Here is a 23,517-nt window from a genome sequence, read left to right on the forward strand (position 1 = left end):
CTCCAGCAGGAGAAAGCATCATGAGCTTTGTAGTAGCTGCACTGGCTGGGGGTGTGGGGGAGAGAAGAACCAAGATTTCATCCAGAGTCTCCCACGTCAGCTCCAAAAAAAGCCACCCAAGCTCGGTTCTGCACACAGGCACGACAGGGCTGGAGAAACAAAAGCCCAAAGCGTGGTGAGGTGCCGCTCTGGGGGCTGGTGTGCAGGTGTTCTGTGAGACACCTCTTGTGCCTTGGCTCTGAGCCCTGCGTGCCCACGGGGTTCAGGGGTGTCTGGGAGCCTGGTGGGCTCCAAATCTCGCTGTACTGAGCGCACCAGGCTTAGCTAAGGCAAAACTGCAGGGTTTTTTTGGTGTTTTTTTTTGCTTTGTTTTCAGCAGCCACGGCTTTGTAGCGTCTAAAAATACACAGCGACGTTGGTGGTGGAGTGTTGCTTAACTTGTGCAACTTGTTCTCCCAAACTTTGCCTGAGTGAAGTGATAAGTTGAACAGTTAGAGTAAACAGAGTAATATTTTGATTGGTACAAAACCTTTCATTTCTTCTCCACGTCTAATTAGCAAAGCTCTGAATGTCAAATATTTCCCCGCTCTCCCCGGCGCTGTGCTCACTTCGGTGGGCTCCATCTGGCTCTGCCTGCCTCGAGCCTGTTCCTCGTGGAAAAGCTTTCCCAGACCCAGGGCTGGAGCTGCACCCCACCTGTTCCCCTCCAGCTCTCCTGAGCTGGGAGGGAGCTCTTCCCTCCAGGAAATCCAGTCTTGGGGCTTTAGCTGCTCACAGTGACCCTGAGATGCATTGGAAAGTCTCTTTTTCCAGCCTGGAAGTCGAAGAAGGAGTCAGAGCTCCTCATTTCTCAGTCTCAAGGTTGTTTATTGTTCCTTATCTATAAAATTCTTTCTCCTGCCCTGGCGAGGTCTGCTCAGCAGGACAGTTCCAGGCACTCTGCCTGCCCCTGGGGCAGGTGTTATCTTCTTATACTAAAAACCACCTGTACAATATTTACAATTACTTCCCAATACCTATCACCTGTGTTAGACACTGAGCTTCTACTGTAAACCAATCTAAAAGTGCCACCATCACAGCAAGAGATGCAGGCCAAGAAGAAGAAGGAGAAAGCTGGACGTCCAGCCTTCCTCCATCTTGCCCCCTGAACCCCCATTCTAAAAACACCAAAAATCTGTTTTTTCACCCCATGATAAACTGAATATTATTCTACTTATACTTTCGTGGCTTGGTAACTTTTTCCATGGGTCATAATCAAAGGCACAGGGATCTTGGGCTCTGTACCAGGGTCTCTGAGCGTCCTGGCAATCCAGGACAGCCACAGGGATGTCCTGAATTCCAACAATCCAGGTGGAAAATCGAGATACATCGATTGTATGACTGCTGTGCCAGCTGCTGGTCCATGAGAGGAGCTCTCAGGCTGGGAGATGTCAGGCCAGGTCCTTGCTGGAAGCTGCTGGTGGGTGGGAGTGGTGCATCCATGGTAAATGAAGGCAAAATATCCCTTTAGGCTGCCAGGGATGTAATTCCCCAGTAGTGAATGGGGTGTAGCAGCTTTTTGGATCCATAGAATCCCAGAAAGGTTTGGGTTGGAAGGGATTTTGAATCCCATCCAGTGCCACACCTGCCATGGCAGGGACACCATGGGCTTCAAGCCCCAATGTCCAACCTGGCCTGGGACACTTCCAGGGATCCAGGGGCAGCCCCAGCTGCTCTGGGAATTCCATCCCAGCCCCTCCCCACCCTCGCAGGGAGGGATTTCTTCTCAATATCTAATTCTCAGGGACTTCAGAGCAGCCCCATTACAGGAGCAGGGCTCTCCTCTGGCTGTGACTTCCTCATATCAAATTGGAATTTAAGCTACAACCCGGGAAATGGGTGCTTATCTTCAGGCAAAATGTCAGACTTCTTTTTCTGCCTCTCCTATCTGGGATGCGTTGATAGTGCAAAAGAAAATTCATATTTCCTTATATCATTTTTGCTGCATTTCTGGTGCCCACTGAATTCTAGTTTCATAAACATCATCTCCATTTGCCATATGTTCTCTGTGTGACCCGTACCTAGCTACCAAACATGTGAAGCTTTAGGTTTAAATCATGTGTTGGATAAGTTTCCTGTTTTTTCCTGATTTTCTTTCAAATTTTATTAGCATGTGGTTTGGATGATCTAATGGGAAATGGCTCTGCTTCAGCCTCTTTCTGTGGGATTCAGGTTGGTTTGTTGTCAGCTGAGTTATCAGCAGAAGAGTTGCAGCCTTTAGCGAAACCAGAGGTGGAAAAATTTAAGGTTTGAGTCATCCCAGGTGGGAAGGCTGAACCCCAGGGCAGGGGCTGGGGGTTTTGGAGAAGAGACCTCAGGGACTGGGGGGAGCTGAATCAAGCAGTGGGGAAGGATCTGAGCCGGTTCCTGCTGTTGTCTCGTGGCACTTTGAAAACAGCAAATAAAACTCGTCCAAGCCAGCCTCTCTGTCTGCAAAACAAATTGACAACAACGAGAATTAATTTGGTGTCTTAAAATATCAGCATAACCAACATTCCATTTGATTTTCTTCTTTCAGGTATTGGAAATTTGACTGAAGGCTGCATATCATGCACTGGAGAAGGTAAGAATTTAATCCTAATTCTGATGTGTTGGTGTCAATTTCTCTTTATTCTTAATGTAATTGCATTGAATGTCAGCATCTCCTTTGTGTTGTTTGTGTTGTAAAGAATTTGTCCTGGAGTTTCTCTGTGCCCTCTCAGGGGGTTTTGATTTCCCTTTTTACAAGAATATATAAATCTGCATTTAAGTGTATATGTTGCATTTATGCAATTCTACATTGGAAGGTTTATGGAAAATGTGGAACAATTTGCTTTCAGCTATTATTGTAAATGGGAAATTGTAAATTATATACATTTAACAGGATGTATGGAAGCTGCAGAGTGACTCTTTTTCAGAAGGATATTGATATCTTGTTATCAATAATGTTTCAGGGTTGTATTTTTTTTCTGGTTAGGCTCCTATTGTTCTTGTCAAGAGATTTTCAAGATTGGTGTTTAATTAATCATTGAATGATTGACTCTGCAATTGAATTAGTCAAAAAAACCTGTGGTGTTTCTGAAACTCAAATTTTCTTAATGGCCTCTCAGTTTGAATGTCAAAAGGAATCAATCTTGTTAGTGGAGAGGTGAGTTTTGTTCTACAGACCCTGAAATTATCTGGAGGGGTTTTTTCCAACATGCTTTTAAGTCTGAATGATGTTGTTTCCAAAGGAGAACAAGATGTTTTCAGAGCTTACAAATATTTGAAAAATGAATGTTGTCTTCGTTTTGGATGTTATTACTGTATCTGTTCAGAGAGACTGCAGATGGTTTCTGACAAAAATATTTAATTTCTTAATTCTTGGGAGTTTCTCCTTAGTCCTGGGGGGTGTTCACCATGAAAACTGAAGATGGAGATCAAGTAAATACTCTCATTCAGCCTGGCTCTTTTGGAATGTGCTCTCTTGGTGTGAGGTTTTCAAAGACAGCATGATAAATCCTGTGATAGATCACTTTCTAGTCTTTCTAGTGGTCTGAAAGGAAAAGCTTATTTCTTAATATAAAAGATATCTTTGAATAATGGACTCCTCATCCCTTTGGACAGTACTCCTAAATTAGCCTCAGAGCTCCTTCTCAGGTGAAATCTCATTTTCAGGTTCCCCACAGTAAAAAAGAGACGCTGATCCCCATTTCATGTGGGAAGTGTTTTCAATCTGCTGATGAAAAGTACTTCTGAAGAGTTAGGCAACCTTGATTAATTGAGCCTGAATAAGAAGTGCAGGATCAAATCTCAGGATATTATTTTTAGGCTGCAGCCTTGTGTTCTGCATTCCAAATCCTTAAATGCCAGTTTGATAGGAAGTGTGGAGGACTGGGGCAGACAGTTCTGGGCACGCTGGTAATGGTTTGCAAATGCTGACACCAGCCCAGCCAGGAGGATGGAAATTGCTTTCTGTTTACAGAGCCTCTAACTCCTGGGTAAACACTCCTCATTAGTGAGGATGTGACTGGAATTTGGGTTCAATGCCTCCACTCTGGGGATGCCTCAGGATTTCAGCTTTTCTATTTTCCATCTATCTGTAACCCTGCAGTTCTTCAGTGTGTAACTCCAAACTCCACACTCAGTGGGAGCTGCTGCTGCTTCCCCATTTGGGGCAGACACAACAATTCCTCTGCAGGCCTGGCAATCAAGGACACCTCACTGCCTCAGGGCCCAGAGATGGGAACAAAAGTGAGTTGGGGGAGCAAACTTGGGCTCAATGACTTCATTACCTGAAGCTGGAATTGCCAGATTCACCCCCAGAGTGCAAATGGACCAAACTTATAAAAGTGTGAAAACCCTGACCCATCATCCATTTTTGGGTGTCTGCCCAAAACTGGGCCCTTCAATAAACAGAACAGCTTCTTATTCCCTTAATTCTGCCTGGCCTCTGTTTTTAGGTAGCCCAAAAGGCATCAGTGGCATTGGGAGTGAAGGGGTATTTGAAATAAAAGCTGAAATGGGGAAGCCCTTGGTGAACGTGAGCCATTAGAAGGTCAGCAGTGCCCTGTGGGGTGTTTGGGTCTGGGAATGGCCCCACAAGGCAGAATTTGGCTCTTGTGTGGGCAGTGGGAACAGCAATGTCACCCAAGCTGCTGAGATACCCCAAAAAGTGAATTTTGTGTGCCCAAAGCCTGCCCCTGCCCCAGTGGCAGCAAGCCTTGGGCTCCAGGGCTGTGCCCTCAAGGAACAAGCACAGTGTGGTGTTTAGGGAAAAGTGGCCACACACTCTGCTGTACTTGACAAATTGACACATATGGGGACTGCAGATTCAGCTTTTATACATATTTCATCTCTGGGGGAGGGCAGGAGTTTCTCTCCCACGCTCCTCAGCAGCACATGAGCCTTGCTGAGTCAAAGCCAGGCCCTGAGGAAGCAAAGTTTGAGGTTTTGCTTCTGGTCTTGAGGCTCAAAACTGCCTGTGCTTGACCAAAGTGGCTCCAGGAGAAGGGATTTGAAAGGAAACATTTCTGCTTTGCAGTGGTATAATTACAAAATTCTACTTGATTACCTGTCAAGCTAATTAAAACAGTGACAGGCCAGCAGTCCTCTTAGAGTTTGTAGCATCTGTGCTTTGTATCCCACAACCAGGCTCAGAGTGTAAATTTAATTAGAATTATTACCAGCAGACAATGCACAGTTGTGCTGGAGAAATGTCCTAAAACTGAATGCTCTGAAAAAAGAGATTTCTGGTGGGCAGGGTCTGGTTTTAGGGCATGGTTTGACAAGGCTGGGGCTGGTTTTGTCCACGGGCAGCTTCCCCTTTGCCTGGTGTGTGACTGTTTGTGTCTGACAGCTTTGGCTCAGCTGGAAGTGCTGGGGGTCAGTGGGGAGGAGGATTAGTTGGATGGACACTGAACTGCCTCCAACATGTGATTTTTAGATCCCTCCTTCAAAGACAAGGGTTGTTTGTGATCTCCAGGCATCCTTCTGCTTCCCAGGATCCTGAATTGTCCTCCTTCCCTGGCTCCTCGCTGTCAGATGTGTCTGCCACCACGTCCTCCTACTCTTCCTAACCCTCTGAAAATCTGCTGTGTCCTTTCTTTTCCTCTTTATTATATCCTGCTTCCTCTTTATTATTCCTGATTCCCTTCTCCTGCTTTTCACCCTCTGTGCCTCTCTGCCGTCCCTTCCCTTGGCCGCTTCCTTCTGCCCTCATCACTTGGGCTCCTCGTGCCACCCAAGCCCCCCCAAAAATTAAAACAGAGTCAGTTGTTCTGAAGTGATTTGATGAAACTGAATCATCAAAACTTTAGGGTGATTTAAGTTGTGTTTTTAGAGGAAGGGCTGGGAGAGAGCATCCTGACTTTGCAGCAGCTTTTTGATACAACCCCGATTGTAATTCGTTATTGCAGAATCTGCATTTTGCTTGAGATTTGGAGTATTTGTTTTGTTTTTTTTAACTTGAGTAATATTTAAGATGGAGTCCTCATGACTTGGCTTTTCACCCTAAGATCATGAGAAATGCTTGGACAATGGGATAAACTTGAGTTCAGTCACAGGTGCCTGGCCAGATCTTTCCCTTGCAAAGAGATTTTGGAAGCACAGGTAATTACCAGGTGATAGCTCAAGGGATGTGCCTCATTCCAGCATTTCAGAGTATTTCCTTTCAGAATATGTGGGAGGTGTGTTGTCTGTGCTCCCTGAGTGGGAATATGGGGCTGAAATGACACCATGGAACGTCTGGGAAGGGAACGAGGCTGTTAAATCTGAAATCTGACACAAGGCATACTTTGGCACAAAGCAAGTCTGCCCTTCTGCACTTGTTGGATATTGTAAAAGAGATTATTGTGGCCTTACAAGAAGGTTAAGATGTGGTGAAGTTTAATATACTCTGGAAATAGTCCTGCTAGAGCCACTGCAGCTGGTGATTGATGAGGCAGGTTATGATGGGAGCTCTCAATCTTGTGTTTGTGTGTGCAAATTGCCATTTCCCAGCCTTTTCAAGGTTGCTAACTTTATCTTGTGGTGCAGCCCATATTTAAGGATTTCATGTTGAATTAGCCTTTGATTAAGGGCGAAGGAGCTTTGATGATAAAATGTCACTACCAGTGGTTCTGTGGACTGGCTTGGAATAACTTATCAATCACTCCATGACTGAGAACACGTTGTGGACATGAGGGTCACCCTTTGAGGATTAATTTTTCTCAGATAAACAGCTCATGGCTGTTGGGTGATTATGGTCAGAAGCAATTATGGTGGTTTTAAACTGCTCATTACTACAACAAAGAGTCACTGGGCTGAGTTTTGAGCCTCTGCCTAAATAGCTGGGTCAAGATGGGTCAGCCTGGATTCCAAGGTGTTATTGTATGATAGGAGTTGCTGGGAGTTCTGGCACAGCTGGGTCCTGCCAGTTTGTTTTCCCTATTTTTTTTTCTTCTCCTATTAACTGAATTTCTGCACCTTTTAGGTGAGTCACTCGAACAGGCAGCTGGCAGCTCTGTGGAGTCCCCTGTAAACAGCAAACATGTATTTTCCAGGTCTTCTGAAGAATGTTTCACAGCTGGTTTAGGTCCCAGGTGTCACTGCTTGTTTGTGATCCTCTGGGCCCCAGATTTCCATTTTTCTGTCTCCTTTTTTAATTCCTGCAACGCTGTCACCAGCTCAGCTGAGACTGGATGAGCACAGTGTGAGGACTCATGATGCTCCTCATGGCTGGAAAAGTGGTGCAGCCTGAAAGCCAAAGCGTGTCTGAGATAAATTCCTATTTAATAGGAAAAAAATGACCCCCAAACACCAGTGATGTGGGCAAGTGCTGTCATGAGCACTGCTTGAAAGGGATGAGAAACTGTCTTATGGAGGGATTAGTGTAGTGAGGAATAAACTGCTGAATCACTGGGAGCAAGGAGGAAATAGAGAGTGGAGAGGCTGTGTGGAGAAAAAAAAAAAAAAAAAGAAAAATAAAATGGCTGCTGGAATTCAATTAAAATCACAGTGGGATTTGCTGCTGGAGATGGAGCATCAGTCATCCCCGAGCTGGTGGTGGCTGTGCCTCCAGGGGTGCTCAAGTGAGTGTAGAGCTCCTGAAAAACGCTGGAGTGGCAGTGCTGCAGCAGGAGAGCCCCCATCTCCTCCCAGAGTGATGTGTTCTCCCCAGCACACCTCTCAGGCTGCATTGCTGCTCACTCCTCAGCCCCTGACACTTCTCCATCGATTATCCCAGGCCAGAGGTGGAGTTTGTCCTGCAGGCTGGGAGAGGAGCACCCTGTGGGAATGCTGCCCAGGCTGTGGGGCTGCAAATCAGCTTGGGAGGGGGGTTTATGGTGGTTTTTTTTCTTTTAATTTGGATTATTTAATTATTTTGGTTATTTAAGGATGTGCTTGTGAAGGGCTGAGTGCTTGAACAGCTTCTACTTGTCATCAGTGATGTCCTCAGTGCAAATCCAAAAAAAAAACCCCAAAACACCCCTAAAAGCAGCTCTGTCCTCAAGTGAAGGACACAGAATCAGGCTGGAGGTGGTTGGATTTTAGTCAGATGAAATTCCCCCGTTCCACTGGGTTTTCAGTGAGTGTTTCTTGCTGCAGGTGGGACAGGAAGGATGGCTTTGGCTCTGCCCATTACTGAAATGGCTCCTTTGCCATCAAATCTTGTGTTAATCATTTGAAATGCCTTCAATGTGCCCTCAGCGATTTGAAATAGCATCAATTAACATTTAGGAAATTAATTTCCGACTCCTGGAATATTAAACATTTACTTTACAGATGGAAATGAGGTGTACTGAATGTGCATCTCTCGTGCCCCTTTTAACCCACAGCCTCATAAGGCAAAAAAATAAAAAAAGCTAAATTGGCAAACACAAAGGTTTGGTTTAGTGCTGGAATTGTGGCACATGAAATTATTGCTGCCAGGTTTGATACTCCACCAGTGGCTTTGAAGTCTTTTATTTTAAAGTCTTTTACCTTAAAGCCAGGTTTTAAACCTGGCTCAGGTTCCAGGCCAGGCTGGACAGGGCTTGGAGCAATCTGGGATAGTGGAAGGTGCCAGGGGTGGAACTGGATGAGCTTTAAGGTCTCTCCCAACCCAAAGCAGTCTGGGATTCTGTGATACTGAGAAACATGGTTAAAAATTAGGAAACCTCAAACCAAAGCAAAGTCTGGGTGAAACACCTGATGATGCCAACCCCTCATGGCTCACTGTGACACACTTTGATTTTACTCCTCCTTTTTAAAAGATTTGATACCTCAAAATAAATGACTCAAACAGAAACAAAGGTTCTTCAGAAAATCTATAACTCAGATTAATCTTTGTGGATTAAAATATTCGGTCTAATCTTTGCTAGGACTGATTTTGCTACCCTTTTAGTTACGATAAAAATGTTATAGATGCGATTCTGCATAAAGGTGTTGGAGTGTGCGTTACTCAAGAAACATTTCCCTGGTTTCTCTGTCTTTATGTTGGTGAAAATTTGCATTCCTTGATCCCCTGGAAGTATTTGGCAAATGGATTCCTTGCTTCAAAGGATCCATCTGCCAACTGAAGGGAGGAGAAATATTCCTTAGGGTCAGTTTTGAACTTCTTCCTTTGATTTTGCATCTTAGTTTCTCAGGTTCACAGTTGTCCTTATTGAGAAGGAAAACAAGATGGTTTTGGTTTGTTTAATTCATTCAAATTGATCATTGTTCCTGTTTATACCATTTTAAGAACAGCGTCTTTATCTCCTTACTTGCAGATACATATTTTGTTTGATTCCTCTTAATGCTCTTTTTAAATGATTGATCTGCCTGTACCATGTTGCAAATTCTGGTGCGTTTTGTTTGATTTGGAACAGATCTGAGGAGGTGATGTAGAGCAACTGCCCTGCTCAAAGTTTTCTAGTAAAAAGTTATTTTAGGTTTTATTGAGTGGCAGCTGTCCTCAATACACCATGTGGCACAAAGAAGGAACTGGGATCTGACTCACTTTTTGTCTCCAGTCTGTAATTCCTTCTGCTCTTTTCCCATCCCTTCAGCTCCCTCACCACTTGTGACTCTTCCAGGAGTTATCACTTCAGGTCTCACAGCCACTATTTTCATTCCTCCTCGCACCAAAACCTCCTGGCCATCAGTTCTTCCCCGTGTGCCTGTTCCTGTGAGATCTGTGTTTCCCTTTGTGCTGCTGACTCACTGCCAGCCCAGAGCTGTGCTGCTGTCCCTGCCTGTAAGCTGTGTATTTCCAGGGTTTAACTGCCCACTATTGGAGTTTCCAGAACATGGAGCCATGCAGGCAGTAAACTGCATTTCATGCACTGCTGAAGTTAATGGGAATTTGGAGCAGCTTTTTGGCGCCCTGCTTCAAAGCAGTTCAAAGATCTCTTATTTCCTCATTTTCCTCTTAATCTTCGTTCCTCTCATTCCACAAGAATTATCACAACTCTACTGTATCACCTGCTTTGATACAGGAGATCTTATCCTCAGCACAGTCCTTGAAGTCTTTTTTCTTCCATAGGAAGCAGACGGGGGGGAAAAAAAAATGTTTCATGCTGAACAGATGTGTCCTGATTCTCTTTGTTTTTATTTAGGTTTTGCCACAGTCTGTTATACCAGAATTAAAACACCTCATCAGAGGATGATGATTAGAGCTACCTCTGTTTTTTTTTCCTCCCTTTAAAATGTCACTAGAGCATCTCTTTCACTTTTTCTTGGTGACATCTTTGGCAGCCCTGAAGCTGCTGTGGGCTGTGCTGTGTTACAGCCTGGAACTCCAGCCCCCACTATTGACAATCTCATACTGGTAATTCCTTTTGGTACAGCTACAGGAATATTCTGTTCATAATTTCTTTTTATGCAGCAAGATCTTAAACTGTCCAAGCTCCAGCTTTCCAGCATTCCCAATGCCTTGGGTGTGTTTGGGGCTGCTCACTCTGATGTCAGTGGGTGGAAGATTGGTCAGTTAGGGAGAAATTCTCTGTGAGGATGGTGAGGCCCTGGCACAAAGGAAATGGGGCTGCCCCTGGATCCCTGGCAATGCCCAAGGGCAGCTTGGAGCAGCCTGGGATAGTGGGAGGTGTCTCTGCCCATGGCAGGGCTGGCCCTGGATGGGATTTAGGGTCCCTTCCAACCCAGACCTTGGCCACAGGTGTTGTACAGATGCTGGTACCTGATTCCATTTCAATTAACAAATTAATAAACCTGCTGGTTTTCAATTAATTATTTTAGTCCGAGCTCCATTTCAAACCAAGCTGTAAGTGGTTTATTTCAGAGGGTCTCTGGCCGTATTTGTGCTCTGAGTTGTGAACCTGGGCTCTCTCTGAGCTCCCAGCAGCCCAGGGCCATGAGGCAGCATCACCACCAGCCTCGGGCAGGAGCTGAGCTCTGTCTCTCACAGAGAGCTCCCAGCTCTGGGCTTGGCTGTGGCTTTGAGCTGAGCTGTGGGGCTGAGCTCAGCCTGGCTCCCTGTGCTGTGCTCTGTGCAGTCCCAGCTCATTGTGGGGCTGGCTGGTTTTGGGCTCTGCTCAGGAATCTGCCCAGCAGCTCTCTCATCTCTCCTGCATTTCCGCCTCTGTCTTCAGAGCTTCCTGCAACTTGCTGCGAGTCACAAATTGTCTCTGCTGGTTATGCTGCCTCTGGCCAGGGTCCTGCACTCTGAGTTGGCTTTTGAGACCTTCCTCCCTCCTCTCCTCACACCCTCTGTTTGCCATCTGCATTTTAGAGATGGTAATACATTCCCAGTATTTTTATAACCCTTTATACCGTTTTTCCAACTTGGTTAATTGTGCTAAAGTTGGCTTTCTGCAATAACACAAAGTGCTTGCAGTCTTTTTTGTTCTGTAGCAGGAAAAATCACCACTTTCCAGATGACTTTCATTTTCCTTCCTAAGCCATTTTTGTGTAATTCCGCATTCCGACGCGCTCTCGGCACTAAAGCTCTTTATGCTGTGGTGTATTTTTAACTAATGATGTGTCACTGTACCAGCTTGGCTTTTCTTGTACCTATTCTGTAAACAACTAAAGTTCCTTTTGAGGGGGAGGAGGAGGAGAAGAAACGGGTGCCAGAGAGTTGCAAGTCGTGCTCGTCTCCGTGCGAGCAGAAGAGATCAGACTGGCCTAGGACCAAATTAATTAAATGTTCCATTTAGTGGAAGATGTCAGTGAGGAATAGATAATTCTTCCCATCTGAAGTGCTTGGCTGGAGATAAGGAGCATCTCTGTGTGAGCAAGAGGCCTCTGAATGTTACACAAATGTCAAAGCAGGAGGGAAAGTTCTAAGGCTGAAGAGAATTTTATCTCCTGGCTGGGTTTTCAGCTCCCACTTGGCCATTACGAGGGGCAGCAGCAGCAGCAGCAGGGTTGGGGATTGCAGGAGCCAAAGGGAGCAGAGCATCAAAGGATGCTCAGAGGAGTTACTCCTGTTAGAGGATTGCAGTGCCAGGTCCAGGAGGGATGGCAGGACGTGTGGATTTAAAGGATGAATGGACAGAGTTGCTGGTGCATTTATGTTTCATGAGCTGCTAATTTGAGGAGAGAAGGGTAAACCCTCTGAGGTTAAAGGGACTTGGTCAAAGTAAAACAATGCATTGACAAGAAGGTTTTTTATTCTTAGCAAAGTGTAGGAGGAGGCTGCAGTGCTCTCCTGTCTGTAATTTTCTGTCGTAATTGAATATAGCTGTAGTTTCAGAAACTTTATATATCCATAAAATCAGTTACCTGGAATATGTCTGTTCAATGGCAGTGCTGTAATCTCCCATGCTGTGGAGCAGGTAACTTTAATAACCATTTCCTGATGTAATACTGCCCTCTGCTTAAAGAATGCCAAACTTCATTGCAGAGTTGTACACTTAAACCTAAACATACCTGAGCAAAAATATGCGTGGTTTTTATCCAAGGTTTTGGGTTATTTGGGGCTGGAAGGGATTTGTGGGATGCAAAATGTGAGCACTCACAGGAGCAACTCTATTACAGGTGGATCGTTTTACATCATTTCTGGTGGTATAAGATTCTCATTAGAGCTATAAAAACATGATTTTTTTGTTATTCTGCTGTAAAATTTTTAGATTAATTTAACTTATTATTGGAGTCTTGAATAGAGGTTGTTTGATAAAAGAGTTAAACTAATTTAGGTACCCATGAAAATCAAAATGGCTCATTTTGATTAAGCTGCTTGAAGTAAATGTCTGAAAGGTGAAAAATGGTTTGCTTGCCATGTGAAGTGACTTAGTGCCCTTCATCCTGGCACTGTACATCAGACATGGCTTTGCTCAGAGCCCCTGTAAGCATATTTCCTGTGGGACAGCAGTATCTTAAATTACTCTCCTCACAGAGGATGCAGGCGAGCAGTTCCCCATTCCACTTGATTTCTTTATCAGTTTATGGTCCACTTCACAGACTGCTTTACACTGATCTTGGCTATCTACACAGCACTGCTTTAAGTCAATATTTTGGTTGAGGTTTAACTGTGCAAACGTCAGCACAGTTAAACCTTCCCAGGATTTGACCACCTTGATGTGGTCCCTGGTGCTTTCTGTGACGCTCTTGGCACCTGGGGCAGCCAAAACTCGACCAAATAAATCCATGGGAGACGCCTCAAGTAGGTTACAAATGCAGAGGGAGGGCTTGAAGCAGAACCACCACAGCCCAGAAATGTCTGGCAGGGTTTCTGCTTCCCAACATGAGTGAGAAACATCCACAGCACAGACGTCATCAGCAGTTTTGGGCTGTTTTCTCTCAGTTCACCACGTCACTCTCAGCTCCCTTGGTGGAGCCTCAGCTTGCGAGCACTCAGGCATGGCTCAGCCTTAACCAAGCAATGAAACCAGCTGGGCTGGGAGAGAGCAAAATATTAACAGGAGAATAATCAAGATATTGAGTCCCTGACAGCTGTCTGATAGCAGGTTATCACCTCCTGCCCCCAGAGGGGAAGGGGCTGCTCTGGGCAGGAGGAGGGTGAGATCACAGAGCCTCATCGTGTGGGGAGATTTGAATTGGATATTGGGAAGGAATTCTTCCCTGTGAGGGTGGGCAGGCCCTGGCACAGGGTGCCCAGAGCAGCTGGGGCTGCCCCTGGATCTCTGTCCAAAGCCAGGTTGGACAGAGCTTGGAGCAGCCTGGGATGGTGCAAGGTGTCCCTGCTTATTCAGAATTCCTTTCTCAAAGTCTGGAGTTGGTGACACAACAGTCAAAGCTTGGCCTTCTATATAAATATTAGATGTGATGTGTTCTGCTTTATTAAGGAAATCTGTTTGGCATTCTGGTACAGGGGAACTAATTGGGTCCATAGTGAGTGCATAAATTAAGGCTGCCTTATGCAGCGCCACTAATTTATGCACACGGAGGTTTGAAAATGTTCTAGACATCTTGAGAAGAGTTGTGTGGTTTTGGTAAGTTAAAAAAATGACAAAATAACTAAAGAATGTGCATTTATCAGAATCTTCTTCCCAGAGGATTCCATGCAATTGCACTGCAAGTAAAATACTGAGAAATGTATGAGGTATTTAAGGTCAAGAGTGCTTCAAGCTCTCATCTATCAGACCTGACCAGATAATTCACAATTTGTAATTATTGGGCTAATTTAGCATGATTTCCTTATAATGGAATGTGTGAGGATTAATATCTGGTATTTTCAAAAGAAATTGGTGAACATTTGTCTCCATAAAGATACAAAAGAAAGCAGTGAGTTGTGAAAAGGGGCAAGTGTGATGTCCTATCCTATGGAATTTGAGTGTACCAAGTGTATGAGGATGACTGCTGATGGAGGCTGGGACCAAAAGGTTGTTCCTTTCTTTATTTCCATTTAAGTGGTACCAGCCAAGTAAGATGCCAAGACTGCCAGCTTTGCAGTCTGGGTGGGATTTATTTGGGGTGCCCCAACTGCTCGTGTTTGAAGCATTTTTTTCTGTCTGGAAGCAGAGTTGTAGATGGATTTGGAGCTTCCACACTAAGTTTCAATGACTGCCTCCAAGGCATGCTGTTCTCTAGACTGATCTGAACTGGGGAATTAATGCTTCCATCATCCAAGAGCACTCTTTTTTCCCACAAAGATAGTTTAGGCTTACAGAGGTGTTCTCAATATATAATAATAGTGTGTCTAGAATACACCCTTTAATTAAAACAAAGCAGCTTGAGAAGAATGAAATAAATCCACCTCTAAAATGAGTAAGTGCTCACAAGGCTTCCATTTAATCAATAGCGGTGTCGGCCGTGATTGCGAAAACTCGAGCGCGGCGTTTTAATCAGGGATGTTTTTCCTGGCACGGGGGTGGAAAATACACTGATTAATTAATTTCTATTCCTGGAAGGAGCCAGCCTCCCAGCAGAGCTAACCTGAGCAGCTTGGTGATAGGGCAGGACGCACTGAACATGTAAAAATGTAAGAGGTGCCTGCGTTGACTCTGTCAGAGCCGAGGCAGAACCCGCGGCCGGAGCTGATTAATGAGCCCAAAAGAACAAATGGCAAAACTTGGGTGCTGGGAGACCCTGGTGCTGCTTTTGATGTGGAGGGTTTATTGAACTTTTTTTTTTTTTTTTTGCCTGACTGGGAGCTATTTTAAGACTTTTCCAAGGAGTGGTTTTGATGTTGGGGCTGTTTTAGACTGAGGAGTTTTTGCTGTTTGATTTGTGGCTCCGCAGCCTGTCCTTGCTCAGCACAGGATCCTGGTTTGCTGTGCCCACAGGAGATGGGAAAGGTAACCAGCTTCCTTCTAGGAGCTATTGATGCACTAGTTGCATATAATTAGGGATGTTAACAAGGGCATTATTGTGCTAATTATTATGCCTAATTACAGGGAAAAAACTAGAAAATTTCATGGCCACTTTCTGCTAGACAAAACTTAGAAGCTTTCCAGAGACTAAATGCATTAATTAATCTACTGTGCTTGTTTAAATAGAAGAATGTACTAAAATATTTTCTGTTTCTTGGGGGAAAAAAGGAGAAATAAGAGTAAGTGACCTTTCTGGAGAAGCAACCTATTTAAATAAGTAAAACTAAATAAATGTAATCAGAGAAATGTTGTTTTTAATGATCCACTTGATGAAACAGCCCAACAAAAGCTGCTGTAGGAGAAAAGGATATAAATTGGAATATAGGGAAGAAGAATGAAGAGGGGGAGAGGAGACAGAAGGATTTTGCATTGGCTTTGTGGCAAAAATGGCTGATTGTGGAACTCTGGGGTGTACAAGGGTGGGCTGAGAAGGATTCAGGAACCTCCCTGTGCCACTTGAAGTATCCCATGGAGAAGTTCCCCTGGTATTTTGTGTTGAGAGGTGGCCAATTCCAGAGTGCAGGGCTGAAGCCGCTCGGCAGGAATTGGGGTGAGGGGGTTGATGCCTATGGAGCATGCCCCGGGGTCTGTGTGGGGTTAAAAGGAACCTGTTGGGAACCTCTGGAGTCTGATCCCAATTTTTCACACTGGGAGTGGATGGACTGACATGAAGTTCCACTGAAGTGTATGTGTCTGAAAACCCCTAAAATCTCCTCAAACCAGTTCAGTGCTTTGTGGAACCAATAAAAACTCTCTGAGTTTGGTGCCGTCGCTTTACATGCCGAGGATTTTGGGTGGCGCAGGAACATAAACGCTTTTGTTGGACAGCTACAGTTTGTCCTTTGGTCATTAAAACCCAGGGGTGGATGTTGTGATCCACTGAGAGTGACAGGAGCTGTGAAGAGCTTCCATTGTGGGACCTGGTTATTGCAAACTGTAACTCAGCTTCCCGTTAGTGCCGCTCCGGATGTCGCCGGGCCCACGAATTTATCCTGCTGTGAATCAAGGCAGATTTAAGAGGACAAGAACTCCTTAATTTCTCTTTCTCATAGTTTATTTGCACAAGAGGGTAAGAATTCCAGCCTGCCTGTATTATTTGAAGGAGTTAGAACAGTTGGATCATTTATTTGATGGGAACTTTGAGCGGTGTCATTGAAGTAAGAACAATTTGTACTTCAGAGAGCTACTCTGGGTAGAACTTCACCCATTTCCACCCTTTTCAGCCCTGCCACAACTGCTGTTTTCCAAGAGATCAGTGCTGTGTATTGCAGGGAAATCATCGAGTCAAGAAGATCTTGTGCTCCAACCGCCTCCAAAGCTGAGCACTCCAATCAGTTCACTCAAATATTCATTAGGAGAGCAAACCCCCGCTGATTGTAATGAGAATTTTGTCTGCAGAAAGCTTTTGTGACTTGGTCTCGAGTGGTGCTTTAGACTTCTGAAGAGTCTTTCAGAATCTTGGCTTTAAGATAATCTTTCCTAAAAATAATGCAAATTGCTCTAAAAGCCTCCTTCCAAATTGGTGGTATTTTTCCAGCGGGTCAAATGGACTTTGGACCAAGACAGGAAACTTTATTTTCTAAGGGGGTTTTTTTTTAGGATAAATACATTTTTTGTGTGCTTGCAGCTGTACTGCATAAATAGTCTTTGAATCATGCAGGATTAATTAGCACAGCCATGTCCTGACTAAATTAATTGGATAATATAAAAATTTACCCCTTTTTCTTGAAAGCCATTCTGAAAAAGTAGAGTTTGCAGAATATGTAATTCGGTCTGGAGGCAAAACGTTGCACAGAGAGAGGGAGGCTGCAGCGAGCACTTTCTTGTTTGACTGCCTTAGAAAAGCTGTCACTTAAAAGGCCCAGAAGCTGCCAAGAAAAGTTTGTGGAACCTCCAGTCTCACTTTTTTGTCTCAAAAAGGGCTTTGAATAAACCTTAACTTTTTCTGACAGTGAAATTTTTGTGACTGTGACATTTCCTGGGAGTTCTTCTGGAGTGAACCTCCCCTTCCCTGCTGTGTCAGCCCCAAGGGATGGGTGAGCACCCGCGGACGAGACCAAAGGCTAATGATGCAAATCATAATTAAAGCTAATTATTAGAAGTTGGACTGCAGATGGAGGAAAGAAGGGAAGCTAAGATTTGGAGGTTGCGTGTAGCTCAAAATCCCAACAAATTTAAAGGTCTGGAAGGGGCAGGAGTGACCCCTGGGCCTCCCACCCCCACATCTCAGTGGCAGTGTGGTGAAATGTTTCTAAAAATAACAATAATTAAAATAATTGTGCTGGTTTTGATTAAAAAGAGTGGGAATGGTGATCATTGTCCATCCCAGCAATCTCCATTTTAGCTTGGAACAAAGGACATTTGGCGCTGCCAGGATGTTTCTGTGTCTTGCAAGGTTTTGAAAGGAAGTGGAAGTGTTCAGTGCTGAACAGAAATAATGAAATTTCTGGAATAACAAAATTCTTACATGTGAGATGTGTTTTACCTACTGGGAATAATGTTGGGCTCCCCAGGGCTGGATATTTCCCCTGACTGATAATCTGGGGCTGTGTTTGTTCATGGACTGGAGCCTTGCTGAAAGAAGCAAAATTTCCAGCTGGCCTCACTGTAATATTTGTTTTGCAAGTTAAAATAGGACATTTTGAGTTTTATTTTGGCTTTGGAAAAGCTCAGCAACTGCTAAAACTCATGGCATTAAGGGCCTGAAATGTTTCTTTGCTAATGTCTTTTAAGACTAATGCCTGGAAATGTCTGTAATTCCCTGATAAGTTTTAAGGGAAATGAAGGTATTAAAAAAAAAAAAAGGGGTGGGGGGGAAGCAGTGTCCTTTATTTGTATAATGCAGAAGTGTCAATTAAAAAATGGCAGCTTCTGGAATGAGAACGACATTGCCAAGAATTTTTATAACTTACTGTATTAGTGAGGGCTCAGAAAGCATTTGTCTAAAAACGATGAGCTGTACATGAAAGCTTTCTGGGAAACGTGAGGCTTTTCCATTCTATTAAATACCTTTTAGAAGGGATGAGTGCCTCGAAATGTTTGTCCTCCCAGTGCTTAAAAGGCTCAGCACATCCCATAAGTTGCTGTGTTTTATGTTATTTGTGTGTGTGTGTGCGTCCCTCTCTGCTTTTCCTGAAATTGTGTCTATTTGTGTCCATAAATCTCTGCTGCACTTGTGCTCTAATGAACAAAAAACTTCATGCAGTGCTCCGTGAGTTAGAAAATCCCCTTTTTAGTCAATTATCCTAGCAAGGGCTTGATGTGGGGTTTTTTTGTTTCTTTATTAGTTACAGAAATGCATTTGAAATGGCTTGAAAATAAAATATTAATCCATTTTCTTTTAAACATGTAGCCCTCTAGTCTGGTGCGGCCCAACGTTCATTAGAAATAATTTGGATATAAATGGGATTGTACCAGAATTCAGCTCAGAGCAGTAATTACAAATAAAAGCTTTGGTTACACTCAGTGTTGGAGCAGTTGTTAAAACCAGAGCGTTGCCAATCACCAGCATTAGCAGGAGATTATTAAAGCACATTAAAGTTTATTTCAAGGAAGTTCTGGCTTGGGGTGAGACCGAGATCTGGAAACAGATGAGGCCGAACTTGATGAAAAGGCTGAACTTGAACTATTCAGGATGAAGAGCAGGGAGAGAAAACCTAATATTTGACAGGACATTTTCAGGAGGGTTTGTTAAAAATGGGGCAAAAAGGACAAAATTTTCTTGGGATCAGTATGGGCTCGTAGTTATATATATATATATATGTATAAAAATATATATGTGTGTGTATTTTATAAGTTTAGAATTACTTTATTATAATTTTTACTATTATTTTATTTAAAATGTTTACATTTTTATAGTTTTAATTTATTATTTTTCTTCATGTTTATATTGTAATAATTTTCTTATTCTATTATTTATTTTTATTTTATGTTATTTTATATTTGTATTAATTTATACTTACAGTATTTTAATATTTTTTCCCTCTCTATTCTTAGAATTTTGCTTGGATAGCAGAGCATGTTTGTAATCCAGCATGTGAGGAAGTGAGGAAAGGAAATAAACCAGTTTTTTGTGTATTTATGTGCACACAGACCAAACGCTGAACCATCCAAAGTAGTCTATTGACACAGCTGGAAAAAGCCAATAAATAGTTTAAATTTTGTGCCTATTTAGCAAAAAATCTGAGTCACTCTCTGGAAATACTTCATAAAAATGTGGAAATAGAGACTGTCACCCCCATCAGTGCTTCCAGGCTTGCTCCAGCATGCTTTAATGTGTATTTTTCTTATTTAAAGTTATTTCCTTGAACTCAAAACAAAACCTCTCTTCCCTATTTATCACCATTCCAGCCCAGGCAAATCTTCATCCCAAATTTTGGTATTTGTGGTCATTGTTTTGGCGAGCAGCGGGGTCGTATTCCCAAAAGAATCTGCAAAGGATCTTTGGAGGAACCTTTATTCTTCCATTTTGGTGCATAAAAGTTCACATAGGAGATAGCACTGAGCCTGAACTCTGAATTCAGGGCTGGATTTTCACAGGGAGGGAAAATGTGTGTAAATAAGCACTAATTACCCCCCTGACAGGCAGCAACCCCCAAATCTGTATCTATTTAGGCTTGCTGTAAGCTGGTTTTTCCAAATAGTCCATTTTATGCATTTATTAACCTATAAATACATTTTTATAAATCTCGATGACATTTGGGTATTTTATTAACCACAATAAATGCCAGGGAAAATTGAATTAAGAAAGCTTGTAATGTGCTTTAGTACCAGTTTTCAAATTTTGCTGAGCTGTAAATGGTCCTGCTTTATATCCAGGATAAATCTGTTTGAGGACTGCAGGAATAATTCTTTCTCTTTGTTGCCAGAGACCCTGACCTTTAGGTTGACGGGTGGTTTTTAACAGCTTCACCTCTGTCTTATTCTCTCTGATTCTGGAGTAATTTGATGATCTGCCTCGAGCAGTGTCCCAGCAGGTGTGAAACCCTTTAGGTGAGGGTACAGAACATCCCAGAGTGTTTGGAGGGTGTTGGACAGAGCTGGGACCACCGTGATCCCACAGACACCTTGCAAAACACAGGTTTTCCCTTGGATTCGTCCTGTTCTTTCTATCACCTGTCTCAAAACAGGCACTAATTGTCCCCAAAATGTGGGGAGGAGACAATATCTGATCCCAAAAGTTGAATTTCCTCCAGGTGAGAACCTTCCCCTTCATTTGCAGAATAAAGCTGGTAATTTGAAAAATTTGCAGTGAATGCACAAAACCGAGTTTTTCTGGGTGAAGTTCTTCTGGTTTGCTCTGTGCTTGCTGAAGATGCTGCTCTAGAAGTTTATTCTCCTCTGTTTTTCCTCCAGTTTTACATCTCCTGCTCAACTTTTACTCTTTGTTTGCATGACCCCCATGCTCTTGCCTGCTAGGGATGGTGTTCCCTTCCTTGAGTGTATTTTTTTCCCCCAAATATTTGCTTATCAGAAAGGCAAAGCTGGACTTACCACAGTGTGGCTTTTCTTGTGAACCCAATTAATTTTTTCTCACTTAATGAAGTACAATAGCCTCATTATTTCAGAAAGCCACTTCATTTTTACGGTAGCAAAACCAGTGCCTGAGTTATGATTAAAATTGGTGGAGCAGCATCTTTCTTTGTGAAGGCACTGATTTAACTAATTCTGGATTAACTTTTGGTTCCATGATCGCTCCTTGGGCTTAATTACACAGCTAAAACACCTGTTTTCCTCTGGGTTAGGCTGGCGGAGATGAGGAGCAGTGTGAAGCTGAGAGCAGAATCATAATTTTGTGTTCTCAAGGTGTTCCCTGGTGCTTCAGGGGTGCTTTTCTGGTGTTCCTGCTGCTTCCAGGTGCAGCTGGAGGATGCTCAGGCTCTGGGTCCCACTCGGAGCCCAGATCAGCCCTAAGCATCAGCTCTACAGGGAGAGGAATAAAGAGGAATAAAGAGTGTTCAGGTGAATCATCGTGTGGGGCCCAAAATGTAGAGTGGAAAGCACTTTGAGAGATTATTAGTGAAAACTTCAGGTGTTTTGTTTTCTTTTTTGCCCGGATCCCAGAGCACCTCAGGAGGCTCTGCAGGGACTGGGGCGCCACAAGCAGCAGCTCCAGTAAACCAGAACAGCCCCATTGATCTGCAAGTGTTCATAAATACAGACTGCAGGCAGGAGGATGCGAGAGGCAAGGGCTCAGAATAAAAATATCTGTATTCATTTATTTATATATTTACCTTTGTCTCTGAAGTACAGAAAGGCCACGCCATTTGTTTGTATTGACTTAAAGGTCTCATCTGAGGAGGCCCTGACCACCTCATTCATTTCTAAATCCTTCCTTATCTGTAATTTCCCATGGGTGGGGCAGAAATAATGCATTTAACAGCAAGATCAGGGAACATCCTGGGAGAGGGAGCTGTTCAAGGCTCCACTGGATGTTTTGTTGGTTAGGAATAGTGAAATTGAGTTTATTTGCATTAAATAATTCCCCTGCTATTTACTGAGCTGGAAGGTGGGCCAAGGGTTGGAAATAAGTTTTTGCTTTTTATTACATCAGAATTTAACCCTTGCAGGGATGGCCCTGGCAGTTGGGGAAATATGAGCTGGTGAAGCCAGGCATGATTTGACCCATAAAATCATCTCGTGTGACATTTGGATGTGTCTGCAGAGAAATCTGCTGGAGAGGGGCTGGGTTTGGAGATCAGTTTGGAATAACGACCCTCCTTAGAATGCCCAGAGCTTTTAATATCGGTGCCTTTCTCCAGGGAATCTTCCTCACTTGTTTAGAGTATTTGCATGGAAAAGCAGAGAATTAAAAGCCATTTCACAATGGCAGCTCCAGGGTGGCTTTAGGGGTGTTTTGCTTGTGTGAAGGACCTGGGTTATCTCCTCAAAGATCTGAACAATGAGGGGTGACAGCAAACAGCCCGGCTGTGTTTGCTGTGTGTTTTATTTCTGGCTGAGGAGAAGGCTGGCTGCAGACAGACACATCTGTCATCTCGGTTCTGGTGAGCACACATGAACTTCTTAGCCTAAAACGTGGTTTATCTTGTCTTATTTTATGAGTCTTCTCAGAAGTGTTGTAGGGGTGAGGAGCTTATTTTGGTTTAAGCACTTCTGCTGCTCTGCAGAGCAGCTCAGCAAAGAAATCGCCCCCGTAGCTGGCAGGACGTGGCACGTCCATCATTCAGCATTGCTGTGAGTAATGTCTTCAATGATTTAAAATGCTTTTATGGGCACATTTATCTCCAGGAAAGAGCAGCCATTGACCACTTGCATACTGCATTGCCCCAGAAACCAAACAACAGCTGAATGTTCTTGTCAGACTCTGTTTTATTGGTTTATTTTTTTTTTTTTTTTTAGAGAAATGACTGGCAGGACCTCCCTAACATTTCCCATTCCTTCTTTCTCCTGCCTCTGGTGTTGGTAACGCTCAGCAGCCTTATTCTGCTGTGCAGCAGCATCTCTTCAGAGCATTTTCATGTTCCAGGATTTATTCAGAGGGAGAACAGAGCAGAGGCAGTGTGAGTGAAGTTTGCTTTATGGATGCACGTGCTAGTCTTGAAATGAGATTGCTCTGGGGGTTTTCAAAGAGCCCTTTTGGCTTTCAACCAGACACCCCCTTGTGGGAGGAATCCAGCACCTGCCTTGGATAGAGCCATGCAGGAGGGAAATCCTCTAAATGCTGCTGCAGGCCAGTCTTCAACACCATGGTATTTTCAACAGAAGATTTAAAGGGCTTAAGGAGAAAAAAAAAAAAAATCAGCTCCAATTGAAGGTCAGAACAACTGAAATGGAAGTACTTTGAGTGTGATAATCTCTGCTGGTATTTTATGAACTGTAGCTTTGTATCCCCGGGTCACTGTTTTCCAGCATTGATCACTGTAATCCAAAATCATTTCCCCTCTATTAAATGTGCTGCCTGTCTGGAGTGCTGATCCTGGCAGGGAGAGAGCAGAGGGAGGGACAGAGCAGCATCCCCAGCCCTCTCTGAGGGCAGAGATCCCTCCCTACCTGTGCCAGGTGTCCACCCTGCCCTGTCCCCCTGTGCTCGCCAGCTGAGCTCATCAAACGCTTCAGCTCCCATCAGACAACTTGTAAGACTTCAAAAGAAAAATGCTTCTGGGCTAATCCAACACACTTTGATTGGAAATAATTGCTTTCCTGGTAGTTTTTGTAACGTTCATCATGCTCTTATTCTATCTTCCTTACTCCCCCGGCCTATAATTATGTTTTGAAACAGAAAATTTGTACCAAGACGAGTACAAGTGTACAGCTGTTCCTTTAG

General features: G+C 43.7%; 1 protein-coding gene across 1 annotated transcript in view; it reads left to right on the forward strand.

The window, feature by feature from the left end:
• Positions 1-23,517, forward strand: part of LOC118691564 (contactin-4) — a 274,696-nt gene that overhangs the window by 35,455 nt on the left and 215,724 nt on the right. The window contains 1 exon segment of the mRNA XM_036390793.2: positions 2,558-2,602. The gene's annotated coding sequence lies outside the window, so the exon portion shown is untranslated.

This window comes from Molothrus ater, chromosome 11, assembly GCF_012460135.2.
Source record: "Molothrus ater isolate BHLD 08-10-18 breed brown headed cowbird chromosome 11, BPBGC_Mater_1.1, whole genome shotgun sequence".
NCBI lineage: Eukaryota > Metazoa > Chordata > Aves > Passeriformes > Icteridae > Molothrus > Molothrus ater.